We start from the raw sequence: 18,514 nt of genomic DNA, 5'->3' as shown, positions 1-18,514 counted from the left end.
TGCACTTTCTTAGTTGAAAAAGGTTTTGAGATGGGAAAGATGGATAAAACATTATTTATCAAAAGAGAAAATCAAGATATCCTCCTTGTCCAGATCTATGTGGATGATACCATCTGTGGCTCAACTAATCAAAAATTGTGTGATGAATTTGCAACTCTAATGAAAAATGAATTTGAAATTAGCATGATGGGTGAGTTAACCTACTTCTTAGGACTCCAAATTAAATAATACAAAAATGGGATATTTTTAAACCAAGAAAAATATACAAAGGAGTTATTAAAGAAGTATAGCATGGATAGCAGTAAGACATCAAGAATTCCCATGAGTACTACTGCTAAGCTAGAAAAGGATGAATTTGGCAAATCTATAGATCAAAAGATGTATAGGGGTATGATAGGTAGCTTACTCTATTTGACAGCCAGCAGACCAGACATTATGTTTACTGTCTGTCTCTGTGCTCGATTTCAATCGGATCCAAAAGAGTCTCACCTATCGGCAGTCAAGAAGATCTTCAAGTACTTAAGAGGAACCCAAAGTCTAGGATTATGGTATGAAAGATCATATTCCTTTACTCTCATCGGATATTCAGATGCAGACTTCGCCGGATATAGAGTAGATAGGAAAAGCACTAGTGGGGCTTGCCAATTCTTGGGTAAATCACTTGTTTCATGGTTTAGCAAGAAGCAAAATTCAGTAGCTCTGTCCACAACAGAAGCAGAATATGTGGCAGCTGGAGCTTGCTGTGCACAAGTCTTATGGATGAAAAGCACATTGATGGATTATGCAAAGAAATTGCCAAATAAATACTTTGTGCCTTTCACCAGCTTATCTATATAGTATTTATATATATCACTCTTGCTTGATAGTATCTGCATGAATGAGATGTCAAATATTAATCTTAAAAACTACTCAATTGGTACTCTTAGCCTTCTTAGTTTTCTAAGTTTGAGAGGTACCTTCACTTTAATTAAAATACCTAACTTTTTGACATATGTCAACATCTCGATCATGAACAGGTATATGTGCATTACTTGGTTATATATTTTTATACCATAAGCATTGATTTATGGGGAGTACCAAACTAAATCTTTATCTACTCTTAAATTGCTTTATTTTTATTTTTTATTTTTTTTACACCCTTTCTGTCGATGACAAAAGGGGGAGAAGTTTGAAATTGATTATCTATTCAATTGACTATATGCACCATATGCTTATAATTGCTATCATTTTTCTGTGTGCATATATTGAGGGGGAGTTCCAGCATTCACTTGCCTACTTTGTCACTCCACACACACCTCATAATCAATTTTGTTTGTCATCATAAAAAAGGGGGAGATTGTAAGCCCAAGGGTCTACTCTCCTATCTTGTTTTGATGATTCTAAACATAATTGATTGTGTTATTGAATACTAATCAATTTGCCTTGAAGTGTTGTGTTTAAGATAGGATTGATCATTGAAGAAACCAACAAACTACATGGTCATGCTTGGAGATGTCCCATACAAGAGTCAAAGGGGCTAAGTGAAGCTCACCTCATCTCTCAAGCAAGCATACACAAGGTGGAAGATCAATTGAAGACCAAGACTAAAGAGAAATTGAAAGCTACATAGGTATCATTGTACATCCCTTCTCTTTAGCTTTTCAAGTCAAGGCAAAGTGTTTTAAAAATAGTTTTCAAAAACACTTAAAGAACTTTAAAGGTTTAGTGAATGGTTATGTGGTGGACCAACATGTTGGGACCTTCATAAACATTCCAAAATTATCATAGGAGTTGAGTTCCAAAAGCCAAAAATCAAACAAGCAATAAAAACTTAAAATATGCTGATTTTTAGGCTTCTCGGAACTCCGAGAAATGGTCCAGTAGCTTCTGGCCATTTTCTCGGAACTCCGAGAAATGGTCCAGTAGAATATTTTCTTCTTCTGGCCGTTCTCTCGGAACTCCGAGAATATTTCTCGGAACTCCGAGAATTCTCGGAGCTCCGAGAACCTCGCGACATACCAAAATATAGCCGTTGGGATTTGAATTAATTCTTGGTTTTGTTATCTACACCCCCAAACGGTCATATTTTGATTAGGGACTATATATATAACATCAAGAGGATTATTTCCTCTCTCTTGATCATTTGAAAAACTCCCTTAAGCATTCAAGCAAACTTGCAACCCTTTCAAGCTTAAGATTTTGATTTTTCCAAACTTGCCTTGCACTTGCAAATCTATTGAGTTTGGATTTGGAGGGGCAACCATCATTGAAGAGCAATCAAGGGACTACAAAGAGCATCAAGCTTTCAAGAAGAAGCCAAGCTATCTCTCTTCTAATTCTTGTAATGGTGTAAGGGCATCCTATCTTAATTTCCTAGAGAGCAATCGCTTAGAACTCGGTGAAGAAGGAGAGTCATTGTAAAGGTGTAAGGGCATCCTCATTTAATATCCCTTGGAAGTGTAACCGCCTCGGAGCCGGGCATCGTGGAGGTCTCGCATAGTGGAAATCCTTAAGGACGATCTTAAGAAGAGTGGAGTAGGGCTTTGCCCGAACCACTATACATCGGTGTGTCTCTTCCATTATATTGCACTTTCATTCTTTTTGGTTTAACATTTCACTTTGTCTTTCAATCTTATTTGCACTAACCAAAAATTCAATCAAGAGAAGAAAATTCAAATTAGGGTTTATAATTAATTTTCAAAAGGGCTAATTAATTGTTAAAATCAATTCACCCTCCCCCCCTCTTGTTTATTTCAGGGTCCTCAGCAGAGACTTCAACACAAGCTCTAGTGAAGGTAAAACGAGTACCCTCAGCGGTCTGGGTGTCCATGTAGAGGGGCTTCCCTACTAGACTTGCCAATTTTCCCAATCCTGTCTGGGTCCAATACTTCAGGTGAAGGCCAGGGAATTTGATCCATAGGGGTATAGAAGTGAGCTTCTTCTTCTCCAAGGCGCAGTTTGGGGTCCATCTTTGGATGATCAGGTTTCTGCCTCTATAGGTTGTAGGTGTTTCCAGCACCTTTGTGCAATCTTCTTCATTGCTAAAGCGGAAGAGGAAGAAACTGTTTGGTAAAGCCATGAGGTTGAAATCGCCTTTGATCTTCCATTTCCGAAGGAGTTGCTCCTTTAGAGAGAGGTAGAAAGGTCTCCTCCCAAGGAAGTAGCCTAGAAGGCAGTGGCTCCACATTGATTCAGCTTTTTGAAAGTCTGCTTCACCAAATTGGGCTCTTATGGGTCCTTGGTCAGGTTCAATAGGGGCATGATACTCAATTTTGGTGTCGACTACTCCCGGTTTTGAGGAGGAGAACAGAGCCTTCCAAGGGGGAGGTGAAGGAACAGAGGTAAGAGGGGGAGAAGGCAAGGGGATTTGAGCAGCAGGGATTTCAGGTTTGTTGTTGGTAGGGGGCAATAAGGCTGTCCAATTTTGGTCCTGGGAAGGTTCCTGGATGAGGGCAGAGCTTTTTGATTGGGCGGAGGGGTTTCTATCTATGGAATCTCCATTGATTTTAGATGGCGGGAAGGGAGGGGTTTGGATTTTTGAGAATACACCATTAATATTTTCAAATAGGCTTTGGCGCCCATTATGCAAGCCCGTCAATATCTGGAATTTTCCCGCTTGCACAAGGTTCTGGTTTGGCAATGGGCCTGAGGAGACAGGGGATTCACAACTAAGTTGATGAAGTGAGTTCACTCGGGTGGGGGGGTTTGCCATGGCAATGGCACCTGAGCCGCAGAGAGCTTTTTGAGTTTTTGGAAAAACTGAGTTCAAGGATTGCACATGCTCTGATGGTGGGGTGTTGAAGAAGGAGGAGAGGTTTGCTAGTGGTGGGGGGTTTAGATGCGTTACTGATTGAGGGTCCAGAGAATGCATCGAAAGGGGTCTGATGTAAGGATGAGAATCAGGTTTCCTCCTGGAGGTGATTGTTTTGGGAGAAGAAGAGGCTGCCTTTTGAGGTCTATCGAAAATTTTATGGGTGCGGGTTCCTCTTTTGAAGTGGGTACTAGGGTCCAAATCTAGGTTATCCAAAGGGTTGAGCTTGGAGGAGAGTTCCAGAAGAAGGGAGGTGTGGGTCCTAGGGGGGTTTCTGATTTTTGTTTTTCATTTGGCCAGTACAGGTTCTGGGTTTCAAGAGCTTGGGATGAGGAGACGCTGACAGAAGAGAGCGAGCACTCTTTTCCTTTCAATGGGGGATTGTCAAAATGATGGGGAACATGGGGAGGGTTTTGAATGGAGGGTTTTTTGTTTTTGAGTTCTTCAAAATGATTGAAGAGACCAGGTGCTAGATGATACTGGATCGGCCATCCATCCGAAGCTTGCTGGAAAGGGGATTTCAGGCCTGTTTGAATCCCTGGATCAGGGGGTTCCATAACAGGGAAGGATATCTTGCAAGCTTCTTCCTGTAAGGGATAAGATGTTGGGCGAAGGATGCTTTCTTTGATTGTACCTTTAAGAGCCTCACCAGAAAGAAAAAAAGCTTCTTCACGGCAAAAACAAGATAGCAAAACGGAATGATCGGATTCAAGAACGGGAAACAGATCAAGTGAATCTCTAGGGAATCAAAAGATCGCCTCCACCGGAAAAGTAAATCTCCTCCATTCTACGGCCGAAATCTCTCAATCTACCGCCGGATGGCTGCCGGAAACCTCGCCTGTAGGCCACCGGAATCCGATCTTGAGAAAGAAAAACCCCGTTCTAACTCACGTTCTTCTGTTCAAGACAGCTAGAGAGTAGTTTCTGTTCAAGACCGAGGCTCAAAGTTCATGGACACCATCTCAAAACTCAAAACTTAGCTAAGTTCATAATCTCAAAACTTAGCTAAAAGCTCATGGACACCATCTATAGGGTTTCTGATGTCTAAAAGGTGGATGTTTTATACAGTTTCTAAAATAATAAACTTTCTGTTTTCCAATCTCTATTCTTCTCCAACTAAATCTACGATTCAATACCATCTCAACTTCATCCCAAAACTTAGCTAAAAGCACATTGACAACATATCTTGGGATTCTTATGTCTAAAATATGTTTGTTTTATAAAGTTTCTAAAATAAGAAACTTTCTCTTTTTCAATCTCAATCTATCATCAACAAAATCTAAGACTCAATACCATCTCATCCTCATCTCAAAACTTGGCTAAACGCTCGTTGACACTATCTTTACGGTTTACTAAGTTTAAAAGATTGATATTTTGTAAAGTTTATATAATAAGAAACTTTCTATTTTTTCAATCTCCATCCTTCATCAACTAAATCTAAGAGTCAATTCCCTCTCATTCTCATCCCAAAACATGGCTAAATGCTTGTTGATATCATCTCTAAGGCTTCTTATGTCTAAAAGATTGATGTTTGATAAAGTTTCTAAAATAAGGAACTTTCTATTTTTACAATCTCCACATTAATCAACTAAATCTAAGATTCAATACCCGCTCATCCTCATCCCAAAACATGGCTAAAAGCTCATTGACACCGTCTCTAGGCTCTCATATGTCTAAAAGATGAATGTTTTTTAAACTTTCCACAATAACTAACTTTCTATTTTTTCAATCTTTATCCTCTATCACCTAAATCTAAGATTCAATACCATCTCATCCTCATCTCAAAACTTGGCTAAAAGCTCCTTGACACCATCCCAAAGGTTTCCTTTGGTAAAAGATAGATGTCTTACAAAGTTTCTAAAATAACAAACCATCTATTTTTTAAATCTCTATTCTTCATCAATTAAATCTAAGATTCAATATCATCTCATCATCATCTCAAAACTCGGCTAAAAGTTCCTTGACACCATATATACGGTTTCCTATGTCTAAAACATGGATGTTTTAGAAAGTTTCTAAAATAAGAAACTTTCTATTTTTTCAATCTCCATCCTTTATCAACTAAATCTAAGATTCAATACCATCCCATCCTCATCTCAAAACTTAGCTAAAAGCCCCATGACACCATCTCTAGGGTTTCTTATGTCTAAAAGCTGGATGTCTTATAAAGTTTCTAAAAAAAAAAAAAACTTTCTATTTTTTCAACCTCCATCCATAATCAACTAAATATTAGATTCAATACCCTCTCATTCTCATCTCAAAAGTTGGCTAATAGCACGTTGACATCATTTCTTGGGTGTCTAAAAGATGGATGTTTTATAAAGGTTCTAAAATAAAAAACTTTCTATTTTTTAAATATTCATCCTTCATCAACTAAATATAAGATTCAATACCATCTCATTCGCATCCCCAAAACTTGGCTAAAAGATTGATATTTTATATAGTTTCTAAAACAAGAAACTCTCTATAAGGTTTCATATGTCTAAAAGATTGATGTTTTATGTGGTTTCTAAACTATGAAACTTTCAATTTTTCAATCTCCATCCGTCTTAAACTAAATCTAAAATTCAAAACCATATCATCCCGATCTCAAAACTTGGCTAAAAGCTACTTCACACCATCTCTAAGGTTTATTAAGTCTAAAAGATTGATATTTTGTAAAGTTTCTAAAATAAGAAACCTTCTACTTTTTCAATCTCCATCCTTCATCAACTAAATCGAAGATTCAATACCCTCTCATTCTCATCCCAAAACTTGGCTAAAAGTTCGTTGGTATTATCTCTAGGGTTTCCGATGTCTAAAAGACAGATGTTTTATACAGTTTCTAAAATAAGAAACTTTTTTTTTTTTAATCTTCATCCTTCATCAACTAAATTTAAGATTCAATACCATCTCATCCTCATCTCAAAACTTGGCTAAAATCTACTTGACAACATCTCTAGTGTTTCGTATGTCTAAAAGATGGATGTCATACAAAGTTTCTAAAATAAGAAACTTTCTATTTTTTCAATCTTCATCCTTAATCATCTAAATCTAAGATTCAATCCCCTCTCATTCTCATCTCAAAAGTTGCCTAAAAGCTCGTTAACATCATCTCTAGGGTTTCCTATGTCTAAAAGATAGATGTTTTATAAAGTTTAGAAAATAAATAACTTTCAACGTTTTCAATCTCCATCCCTCATCAACTAAATCTAAGATTCAATACCATCTTATCCTCATCTCCAAACTTGGCTAAAAGCACATTTACACAATCTCTAGGGTTTACTAAGTCTAAAAGATTAATAGTTTATAAAGTTTCTAAAATAAGAAACTTTCTATTTTTTCATTCTCCATCCTTCATCAACTAAATCTAAGATTCAATACCCTCTCATTCTCATCTCCAAACTTGGCTAAAATCTTGTTGGTATTATCTCTAGGGCTTCCTATCTCTAAAAGACAGATGTTTTATAAAGTTTCTAAAATAATAAACTTTCTATTTTTTCAAACTCCAACCTTCATCAACTAAATCTAAGATTCAATACCATCTCATCCTCATCTCAAAACTTGGCTAAAATCTACACAACAACATCTCTAGGGTTTCGTATGTCTAAAAGATGGATGTCTTACTAAGCTTTCTAAAATAAGAAACCTTCTATTTTTTCAATCTCCATCCTTAATAAACTAAATCTAAGATTCAATCCTCTCTCATTCTCATCTCAAAAGTTGCCTAAAAGCTCGTTAACATCATCTCTAGGGTTTCTTATGCCTAAAAGATAGATGTTTTATAAAGTTTCTAAAATAAAAAACTTTCTATTTTTTCAATCTCTATCTCTTATCAACTAAATCTAAAATTCAATACCATCTCATCCTTATCTCCAAACTTGGCTAAAAGCACATTTACACCATCTCTAGGGTTTACTAAGTCTAAAAGATTAATAGTTTCTAAAGTTTCTAAAATAAGAAACTTTCAATATTTTTAATCTCCATCCTTCATCAATTAAATCTAAGATTCAATACCCTCACATTCTCATCCCAAAACTCGGTTAAAACCTCGTTGACATTATCTCTAGGGTTTCTTATGTCTAAAAGATAGATGCTTTATAATGTTTCTAAAATAAGAAACATTCTATTTTTTTCAATCTCTATCCATTATCAACTAAATCTAAGATACAAAACCATCATATCATCATCCCAAAACTAGGCTAAAAGCTCCTTCACACCACTTTAAGATCTCTTATATCTAAAAGATTATTTTTTTATAAAGTTTATAAAATAAGAAACTTTCTATTTTTCCAATCTCTATCATTTACCAATTAAATCTTAGAGTTTTATAAAGTTTCTAAAATAAGAAACCTTCTATTTTTTCAACCTCCATCATTTATAAACTAAATCAAAGATACCATCTCACCATAATCTCAAAACTTTGCTAAAAGCTCCTTGACACCATCTCTACGGGTTCCTATGTCTAAAAGATGGATGTCTTATAAAGTTTCTAAAATAAGAAACTTTTTATTTTTTTAGTCCACATCCTTCATAAACTAACTCTAAGATTCAATATCATTTAATCCTCATCTCGAAACTTAGCTAAAAGCTTCTTGATACCATCTCTAGGATTTCCTATGTCTAAAAGATGGATGTTTTATAAAGTTTCTAAAGTAAGAAACTTTTCTATTTTTTCGTTCTCCATCCTTCATCAACTAAATCTAAGATTTAATACCAACTCATCGTCATCTCGAAACTTGGCTAAAAGCCCCTTGACACAATCTCTAGGGTTTCCTATGTCTAAAAGATAGATGCTTTTTAAAGTTTCTAAAATAAGAACCTTTCTATTTTTTCAATCTCCATCTATGATCAACTAAATCTAAGATTCATTACCCTCTCATTCTCATCCCAAAACTTGGTTAAAACCACATTAACATCATCTCTAGGGTTTCCAATGTCTAAAAGATAGATGCTTTATAAAGTTTCTAAAATAAGAAACTTTCTATTTTTTCAATCTCCATCCATGATCAACTAAATCTAAGATTCAAAACCATCTTATCATAATCCCAAAACTAAGCTAGAAGCTCCTTCACACCATCTCTAGGGTCTCCTATGTCTAAAAGATTGTTGTTTTATAAAGTTTGTAAAATAAGAAACTTTCTAAATCTTAAACATAGATGTTTTATAAAGTTTCTAAAATTGAAGGCTTTCTATTTATTAAATATCCATCCTTCATCAACTAAATAAAAGATTCAATACCATCTCATTCTCATCCCAAAACTTCGCTAAAAGATTGATATTTTATATAGTTTCTAAAACAAGAAACACTCTATAGGGTTTCATATGTCTAAAAGATGAATGTTTTTTAAACTTTCTACAGTAACTAACTTTCTATTTTTTCAATCTCTATCCTTTATCAACTAAATCTAAGATTCAATACCATCTCATCATCATCTCAAAACTTGGCTAAAAGCTCATTCACACCATCCCTAAGGTGTCCTTTGCTAAAAGATTGATGTCTTACAAAGTTTCTAAAATAAGAAACCATCTATTTTTTAAATCTATATTCTTCATCAACTAAATCAAAGATTCAATATCATATCATCATCATCTCAAAACTCGGCTAAAAGTTCCTTGACACCATATATAGCGTTTCCTATATCTAAAAGAATGATATTTTATAAAGTTTCTAAAATAAGAAACTTTCAATTTTTTCAATCTCCATCCTTTATCAACTAAATCTAAGATTCAATACCATCTCATCCTCATCTCAAAAATTAGCTAAAAGCCCCATGACACCATCTCTAGGGTTTCTATGTCTAAAAGCTGGATGTCTTACAAAGTTTCTAAAATAAAAAAACTTTCTATTTCTTCAATCTCCATCCTTAATCAACTAAATATAAAATTAATACCCTCTCATTCTCATCTTATAAGTTGGCTTATCGCACGTGGACATCATCTCTAGGGTTTCATGTCTTAAAGATGGATGTTTTATAAAGTTTCTAAAGTAAAAAACTTTCTTTTTTTTAAATATCGATCCTTCATCAACTAAATATAAGATTTAATATCATCTCATTCTCATCCCAAAACTTAGCTATAAGATTGATATTTTATAGAGTTTCTAATACAAGAAACTGTCTATAGGGTTTCATATGTCTAAAAGATTGATGTTTTATGTAATTTCTAAACTACGAAACTTTCAATTTCTCAATCTCCATCCGTCGTAAAGTAAATCTAAGATTCAAAACCATATCATCCTGCTCTCAAAACTTGGCTAAAAGCTCCTTGACACCATCTCTAAGGTTTATTAAGTCTAAAATATTGATATTTTGTAAAGTTTCTAAAATAAGAAACCTTCTACTTTTTCAATCTCCATCCTTCATCAACTAAATCTAAGATTCAATACCCACTCATTCTCATCTCAAAACTTTGCTAAAAGCTCGTCGGTATTATCTCTAGAGATTCCTATGTCTAAAAGACAGATGTTTTATAAAGTTTCTAAAATAAGAAACTTTCTATTTTTTCAATCTTAATCCTTCATCAACTGAATCTAAGATTCAATACGATCTCATCCTTATCCCAAAACTTGGCTAAAATCTACTTGACAACATCTCTAGGGTTTCGTATGTCTAAAAGATGGAAGTCTTACAAAGTTTCTAACATAAAAAACTTTCTATTTTTTCAATATCCATCCTTAATCAACTAAATCTAAGATTCAATCCCCTCTCATACTCATCTCAAAAGTTGGCTAAAAGCTCTTTAACATCATCTCTAGGGTTTCATGTGTCTAAAAGATAGATGTTTTATAAAGTTTCTAAAATAAAAAACTTTCTACTTTTTCAATCTCCATCCCTCTTCAACTAAATCTAAGATTTAATACCATCTTATCATCATCTCCAAACTTGCCTAAAAGCTCATTTACACCATCTCTAGGGTTTACTAAGTCTAAAAGATTAATATTTTATAAAATTTCTAAAGTAAGAAACTTTCTATTTTTTCAATCTACATCCTTCATCAACTAAATCTAATATTCAATACCCTCTCATTCTCTTCCCAAAACTTGACTAAAAGCCCGTTGGTATTATCTTTAGGGCTTCCTATGTCTAAAAGACAGATGTTTTATACACTTTCTAAAATAAGAAACTTTCTATTTTTTCAATCTCCATCATTCATCAACTAAATCTAAGATTCAATACCATCTCATTCTCATTTCCAAACTTAGCTAAAATCTACTTGACAACATCTCTAGGGTTTCGTACGTCTAAAAGATGGATGTCTTACAAAGTTTTCTAAAATAAGAAACTTTCTATTTTTTCAATCTCCATCCTTAATCAACTAAATCAAAGATTCAATCCCCTCTCATTCTTATCTCAAAAGTTGGCTAAAAGCTCGTTAACATCATCTCTAGGGTTTCCTATGCCTAAAAGATATTTTTTATAAAGTTTCAAAAATAAGAAACTTTCTATTCTTTCAATCTCCATCCCTTATCAACTAAATCTAAGATTCAATGCCATCTCATCCCCATCTCCAAACTTGGCTAAAAGCTCATTTACACCACCTATAGGGTCTACTAAGTCTAAAAGATTAATAGTTTATAAAGTTTGTAAAATAAGAAAATTTTTATTTTTTTAATCTCCATCCTTCATCAATTAAATATAAGATTCAATACCCTCACATTGTCATCCCAAAACTCGGTTAAAACCTCATTGACATTATCTCTAGGGTTTCTCATGTCTAAAAGATAGATGCTTTGTAACGTTTCTAAAATAAGAAACATTCTATTTTTTCAATCTCCATCCATTATCAACTAAATCTAAGATACAAAACCATCTTATCATCATCCCAAAATTAGGCTAAAAGCTCCTTCACACCATCTTCAAGATCTCTTATGTCTAAAAGATTATTATTTTATAAACTTTACAAAATAAGAAAATTTCTATTTTTCCAATCTCCATAATTTACCAACTAAATCTAAGAGTTTTATAAAGTTTCTAAAATAAGAAACTTTCTATTTTTTCAACCTCCATAATTTATAAACTAAATCTAAGATTTAATACCATCTCACCATAATCTCAAAACTTTGCTAAAAGCTCCTTGACACCATCTCTACGCGTTCCTAGGTCTAAAAGATGGATGTCTTATAAAGTTTCTAAAATAAGAAACTTTTTATTTTTTTAGTACACATCCTTCATAAACTAACTCTAAGATTCAATATCATCTAATCCTCATCTCAAAACTCAGCTAAAAGCTTCTTGACACCATCTCTAGGGTTTCCTATGTCTAAAATATGGATGTTTAATAAAGTTTCTAAAGTAAGAAACTTTTCTATTTTTTCGTTCTCCATCCTTCATCAAGTAAATCTAAGATTTAATACCAACTCATCGTCATCTCAAAACTTGGCTAAAAGCCCCTTGACACAATCTCTAGGGTTTCCTATGTCTAAAAGATAGATGCTTTATAAAGTTTCTAAAATAAGAAACTTTCTATTTTTTCAATCTTCATCTATGATCAACTAAATCTAACATTCATTACCCTCTCATTCTCATCCCAAAACTTGGTTAAAACCTCGTTAACATCATCTCTAGGGTTTCCTATGTCTAAAAGATAGATGCTTTATAAAGTTTCTAAAATAAGAAACATTCTATTTTTTCAATCTCCATCCATGATCAACTAAATCTAAGATTCAAAACCATCTTATCGTAATCCCAAAACTAAGCTAGAAGCTCCTTCACACCATCTCTAGGGTCTCCTATGTCTAAAAGATTGTTGTTTTATAAAGTTTTTAAAATAAGAAACTTTCTATATTTTTAATCTCCATCCTTTATCAACTAAATCTAAGATTCAATACTATCTCATCCTAATCTCGAAACTTGGCTAAAAGCTCATTTACACAATTTCTAGGATTTCTTATGTTTAAAAGATTGATGTTTTATAAAGTTTCTAAAATAAAAAACTTCATATTTTTTCAATCTCCATCCCTTACAACTTAAATCTTAGATTTAATACCTTCTCACCCTAATCTCAAAACTTGGCTGTAACGTTTCTAAAATAAGAAATCTAAAACATAGATGCTTTAGTGTGAAGAACCGTAAAAGATAGATGCTTTATAACATTTCTAAAATAAGAAACATTCTATTTTTTCAATCTCCATCCATGATCAACTAAATTTAAGATATAAAACCATCTTCTCATCATCCCAAAACTAGGCTAAAAGCTCCTTCACACCATCTCTAAGATCTCGTATGTCTAAAAGATGATTATTTTATAAAGTTCATAAAATAAGAAACTTTCTATTTTTTCAATTTCCGCCTTTTATCAACTAAATCTAAGAGTTTTATAAAGTTTCTATAATAAGAAACTTTCTATTTTTTCAACCTCCATCCTTTATAAACTAAATCTAAGATTTAATACCATCTCACCATAATCTCGAAACTTTGCTAAATCTTAGATCTAATACCTTCTCACCCTAATCTCAAAACTTGGCTAAAAGCTCATTGACACCTTCTCTAGTGTTTACTAAATCTTAAACATAGACGTTTTATAAAGTTTCTAAAATTGAAGACTTCCTATTTATTAAATATCCATCCTTCATCAACTAAATATAAGATTCAATACCAGCTCATTCTCATCCCAGAACTTCGCTAAAAGATTGATATTTTATATAGTTTCTAAAACAAGAAACTCTCTATAGGGTTTCTTATGTCTAAAAGATGAATGTTTTTTGAACTTTCTACAATAACTAACTTTCTATTTTTTCAATCTCTATCATTTATCAACTTAATCTAAGATTCAATACCATCTCATCCTCATCTCAAAACTTGGCTAAAAGCTCCTTCACACCATCCTTAAGGTTTCCTTTGCTAAAAGATTGATGTCTTATAAAGTTTCTAAAATAAAAAACCATTTATTTTTTAAATCTCTATTCTTCATCAACTAAATCAAAGATTCAATATCATCTCATCATCATCTCAAAACTTGGCTAAAAGTTCCTTGACACCATATATAGCGTTTCCTCTGTCTAAAAGATGGATGTTTTATAATGTTTCTAAAATAAGAAACTTTCTATTTTTTAAATCTCCATCATTTATCAACTAAATCTAAGATTCAATACCATCTCATCCTCATCTCAAAAATTAGCTAAAAGCCCCATGACACCATCTCTAGAGTTTCTATGTCTAAAAGCTGGATGTCTTACAAAGTTTCTAAAATAAAAAACTTTCTATTTCTTCAATCTCTATCCTTAATCAACTAAATATAAAATTCAATACCCTCTCATTCTCATCTCAAAAGTTGGCTAATCGCACGTGGACATCATCTCTTGGGTTTCATATGTCTTAAAGATGGATGTTTTATAAAGTTTCTAAAATAAAAAACTTTCTATTTTTTAAATATCCATCCTTCATCAACTAAATATAAGATTCAATACCATCTCATTCTCATCCCAAAACTTGGCTAAAAGATTGATATTTTATATAGTTTCTAAAACAACAAACTGTCTATAGGGTTTCATATGTCTAAAAGATTGATGTTTTATGTAGTTTCTAAACTATGAAACTTTCAATTTTTCAATCTCCATCCGTCGTAAACTAAATCTAAGATTCAAAACCATATCATCCTTATCTCAAAACTTAGCTAAAAGCTCCTTGACACCATCTCTAAGGTTTATTAAGTCTAAAATATTGATAGTTTGTAAAGTTTCTAAAATAAGAAACCTGTAAAGTTTCTAAAATAAGAAACCTTCTACTTTTTCATTTTCCATCCTTCATCAACTAAATCTAAGATTCAATAGCCTCTCATTCTCATCCCAAAACTTGGCTAAAAGCTCGTCGGTATTATCTCTAGAGCTTCCTATGTCTAAAAGATAGATGTTTTATAAAGTTTCTAAAATAAGAAACTTTCTATTTTTTCAATCTTAATCCTTCATCAATTGAATCTAAGATTCAATACGATCTCATCCTTATCCCAAAACTTGGCTAAAATCTACTTGACAACATCTCTAGGGTTTCGTATGTCTAAAAGATGGAAGTCTTACAAAGTTTCTAAAATAAAAAACTTTCTATTTTTTCAATCTCCATCCTTAATCAACTAAATCTAAGATTCAATCCCCTCTCATACTCATCTCAAAAGTTGGCTAAAAGCTCTTTAACATCATCTCTAGGGTTTCCTGTGTCTAAAAGATAGATGTTTTATAAAGTTTCTAAAATAAAAAACTTTCTACTTTTTCAATCTCCATTCCTCTTCAACTAAATCTAAGATTTAATACCATCTTATCCTCATCTCCAAACTTGCCTAAAAGCACATTTACATCATCTCTAGGGTTTACTAAGTCTAAAAGATTAATAGTTTATAATGTTTCTAAAGTAAGAAACTTTCTATTTTTTCAATATCCATCCTTCATCAACTAAATCTAATATTCAATACCCTCTCATTCTCTTCCCAAAACTTGACTAAAAGCTCGTTGGTATTATCTCTAGGGCTTCCTATGTCTAAAAGACAGATGTTATATAAACTTCCTAAAATAAGAAACTTTCTATTTTTTCAATCTCCATCCTTCATCAACAAAATCTAAGATTCAATACCATCTCATCCTCATTTCCAAACTTGGCTAAAATCTACTTGACAAAATCTCTAAGGTTTCGTATGTCTAAAAGATGGATGTCTTACAAAGTTTTCTAAAATAAGAAACTTTCTATTTTTGCAAACTCCATCCTTAATCAACTAAATCAAAGATTCAATCCCCTCTCATTCTCATCTCAAAAGTTGGCTAAAAGCTCGTTAACATCATCTCTAGGGTTTTCCATGCCTAAAAGATATTTTTTATAAAGTTTCTAAAATAAAAAACTTTCTATTTTTTCAATCTCCATCCCTTATTAACAAAATCTAAGATTCAATGCCATCTCATCCTCATCTCCAAACTTGGCTAAAAGCTCATTTACACCATCTCTAGGGGCTACTAAGTCTAAAAGATTAATAGTTTATATGTCTAAGATCGCTTATGTGTAAAAGATGATTATTTTATAAAGTTTAGAAAATAAGAAAGTTTCTATTTTTTCAATCTCCATCATTTATCAACTAAATCTAAGAGTTTTATAAAGTTTCTACACTAAAAAACTTTCTATTTTTTCAACCTCCATCCTATATAAACTAAATCTAAAATTTAATACCATCCCACCATAATCTCAAAACTTTGCTAAAAGCTCCTTGACACCATCTCTACGGGTTCATATGTCTAAAAGATGGATGTCTTATAAAGTTTATAAAATAAGAAATTTTTTATTTTTTTAGTCCACATCCTTCATAAACTAACTCTAAGATTCAATATCATCTAATCCTCATCTGAAAACTCAGCTAAAAGTTCCTTGACACCATCTCTAGGGTTTCGTATGTCTAAAAGATGGATGGTTTATAAAGTTTCTAAAGTAAGAAACTTTTCTATTTTTTTGATCTCCATCCTTCATCAACTAAATCTAAGATTTGATACCAACTCATCCTCATCTCGAAACTTGGCTAAAAGCCCCTTGACACAATCTCTAGGGTATCCTATGTCTAAAAGATAGATGCTTTATAAAGTTTATAAAATAAGAAACTTTCTATTTTTTCAATCTCCATCTATGATCAATTAAATCTAAGATTCAAAACCATCTTATCATAATCCCAAAACTAAGCTAGAAGCTCCTTCACACCATCTCTATGGTCTCTTATGTCTAAAAGATTGTTGTTTTATAAAGTTTTTAAAATAAGAAACTTTCTATATTTTTAATCTCCATCCTTTATCAACTAAATCTAAGATTCAATACTATCTCATCCTAATCTCAAAACTTTGCTAAAAGCTCATTGACACAATTTCTAGGATTTCTTATGTTTAAAAGATTGATGTTTTATAAAGTTTCTAAAATAAGAAACTTCTTATTTTTCAATCTCCATCCTTTACAACCATAATCTTAGAATTAATACCTTCTCACCCTAATCTCAAAACTTGGCTAAAAGCTCATTGACACCTTCTCTAGGATTTACTATGTCAAAATTTTTTTTTTTTTATAAAGTTTCTAAAATAAGAAACGTTCTATTTTTTTAATCTCTATTCATCATCATCTAAATCAAAGATTCAATATCATCTCATATACATCTAAAAACATGGCTAGAAGCTCCTTCACACCGTCTTTAAGGTCTCTTACGTCTAAAAGATGGATGTTTTATAAAGTTTCTAAAATAAGAAACTTTCTATTTTTTCAATTTTCATCCTTCACAAAGTAGATCTAAGATTCAATACCATCTCATCCTTATCTCAAAACTTATACTAACTCCTTCACCCCATCTCTATGGTTTCCGATGTCTAAAAGATGGATGTCTTTTAAAGTTTCTAAAATAAGATACTTTTGATTTTTTCTATCTCCATCCTTCATCAACTAAATCAAAGATTCAATATCATCTCATCATCATCTCAAAACTTAGCTAAAAGCCCTTTGACACCATCTCTAGAGTTTCTTATGTCTAAAAGATGGATGTTCTACAAAGTTCCTAAAATAAGAAACTTTCTATTTTTCAATCTCGATCCTTCACCAACTAAATCTACGATTCAATACCAACTCATCCTTATCCCAAAACTTGGCTAAAAGCACCTTGACACTATTTCTAGGGTTTTTTATGTCTAAAAGATGGATGTTTTATAAAGTTTCTAAAATATGAAACTTTCTAATTTTTCAATCTCCATCATTCATAAACTAAATCTAAGATTCAATACCCTCGTATTCTCATCCCAAAATTTAGCTTAAAACTCGTTGAAGTCATTACTAGGGTTTCTTATGTCTAAAAGATGGATGTTTTACAAAGTTTCTAAAATAATAAACTTTCCATATTTTCAATCTCCATCCTTAATCAAATAAATATTAGATTCAATATTATCACATCCTCATCCCGAAACACGGCTAAAAGCTCCTAGACACCGTCTCTAGGTTATCCTATGTCTAAAAGAATGATGTTTTATAAAGTTTCTAAAATAAGAAACTTTCTGTTTCAATCACCATCCTCTATCAACTAAAAATAAGATTTAATACCCTCTCATTCTCATCCCAAAACTTGGTTAAAAGTTCGTTGATATCATCTCTAGGATTTCCTATGTCTAAAAGATTGATATTTTATAAAGTTTATATAATATGAAACTTTTTATTTTTTCAATCTCCATCCTTGTTCAAATAAATCAATGATTGAATACCATCTAATCCTCATCTCAAAACTTAGCTAAAAGTTCTTTCACACCATTTATGAGGTTTTACATGTCTAAAAGATTGATGTTTTATAAAGTTTTTAAAATAAAAAACATTTCATTTTACAATCTCCATCCTTGATCAACTAAATCTAAAATTCAAAACCATCTAATCCTCATCTCAAAACATAGCTAAAAGCTCGTTGACACCATCTATTGGGTTTCCTATGTCTAAAAGCTGGAAGTTTTATAAAGTTTATAAAGTAAGAAACTTTCTATTTTTGAATCTCAATCCTTCACCAACAAAATCTACGATTCAATACCCTCTCATCATCTTTAGGGTCTCTTATGTGTAAAAGATGGATGTTTTATAAAGTATCTAAAATAACAAAATTTCTATTTTTTCAATCTCCATCCTTTATCAACTAAATCTAAGATCCAATACCCTCTCATCCTAATCTCAATACTTGGCAAAAAGCTCCTCGACTCTATCATTAGAGGGTTCCTTTGTCTAAAAGAGAGATGTCTTACAAAGTTTTTAAAATAAGAAACTTTCTATT

The 18,514-nt window shown here is 32.4% G+C and overlaps 1 pseudogene; it reads right to left on the bottom strand.

Moving 5' to 3' along the window:
* Window positions 1–849: 849 nt before the first annotated feature.
* The window catches only part of LOC143888966 (cytochrome P450 78A5 pseudogene), a 29,712-nt pseudogene continuing 12,047 nt past the window's right edge, over window positions 850–18,514 (bottom strand).

This window comes from Tasmannia lanceolata, unplaced genomic scaffold (assembly GCF_043159265.1).
Source record: "Tasmannia lanceolata isolate RefF3 unplaced genomic scaffold, GAP_Taslan_0.1 ptg000012l, whole genome shotgun sequence".
In the NCBI taxonomy this organism is placed as follows: Eukaryota; Viridiplantae; Streptophyta; class Magnoliopsida; order Canellales; family Winteraceae; genus Tasmannia; species Tasmannia lanceolata.
Note: the sequence above shows the minus strand (reverse complement) of the source record. Positions and strands in the feature narration are given on the sequence as shown.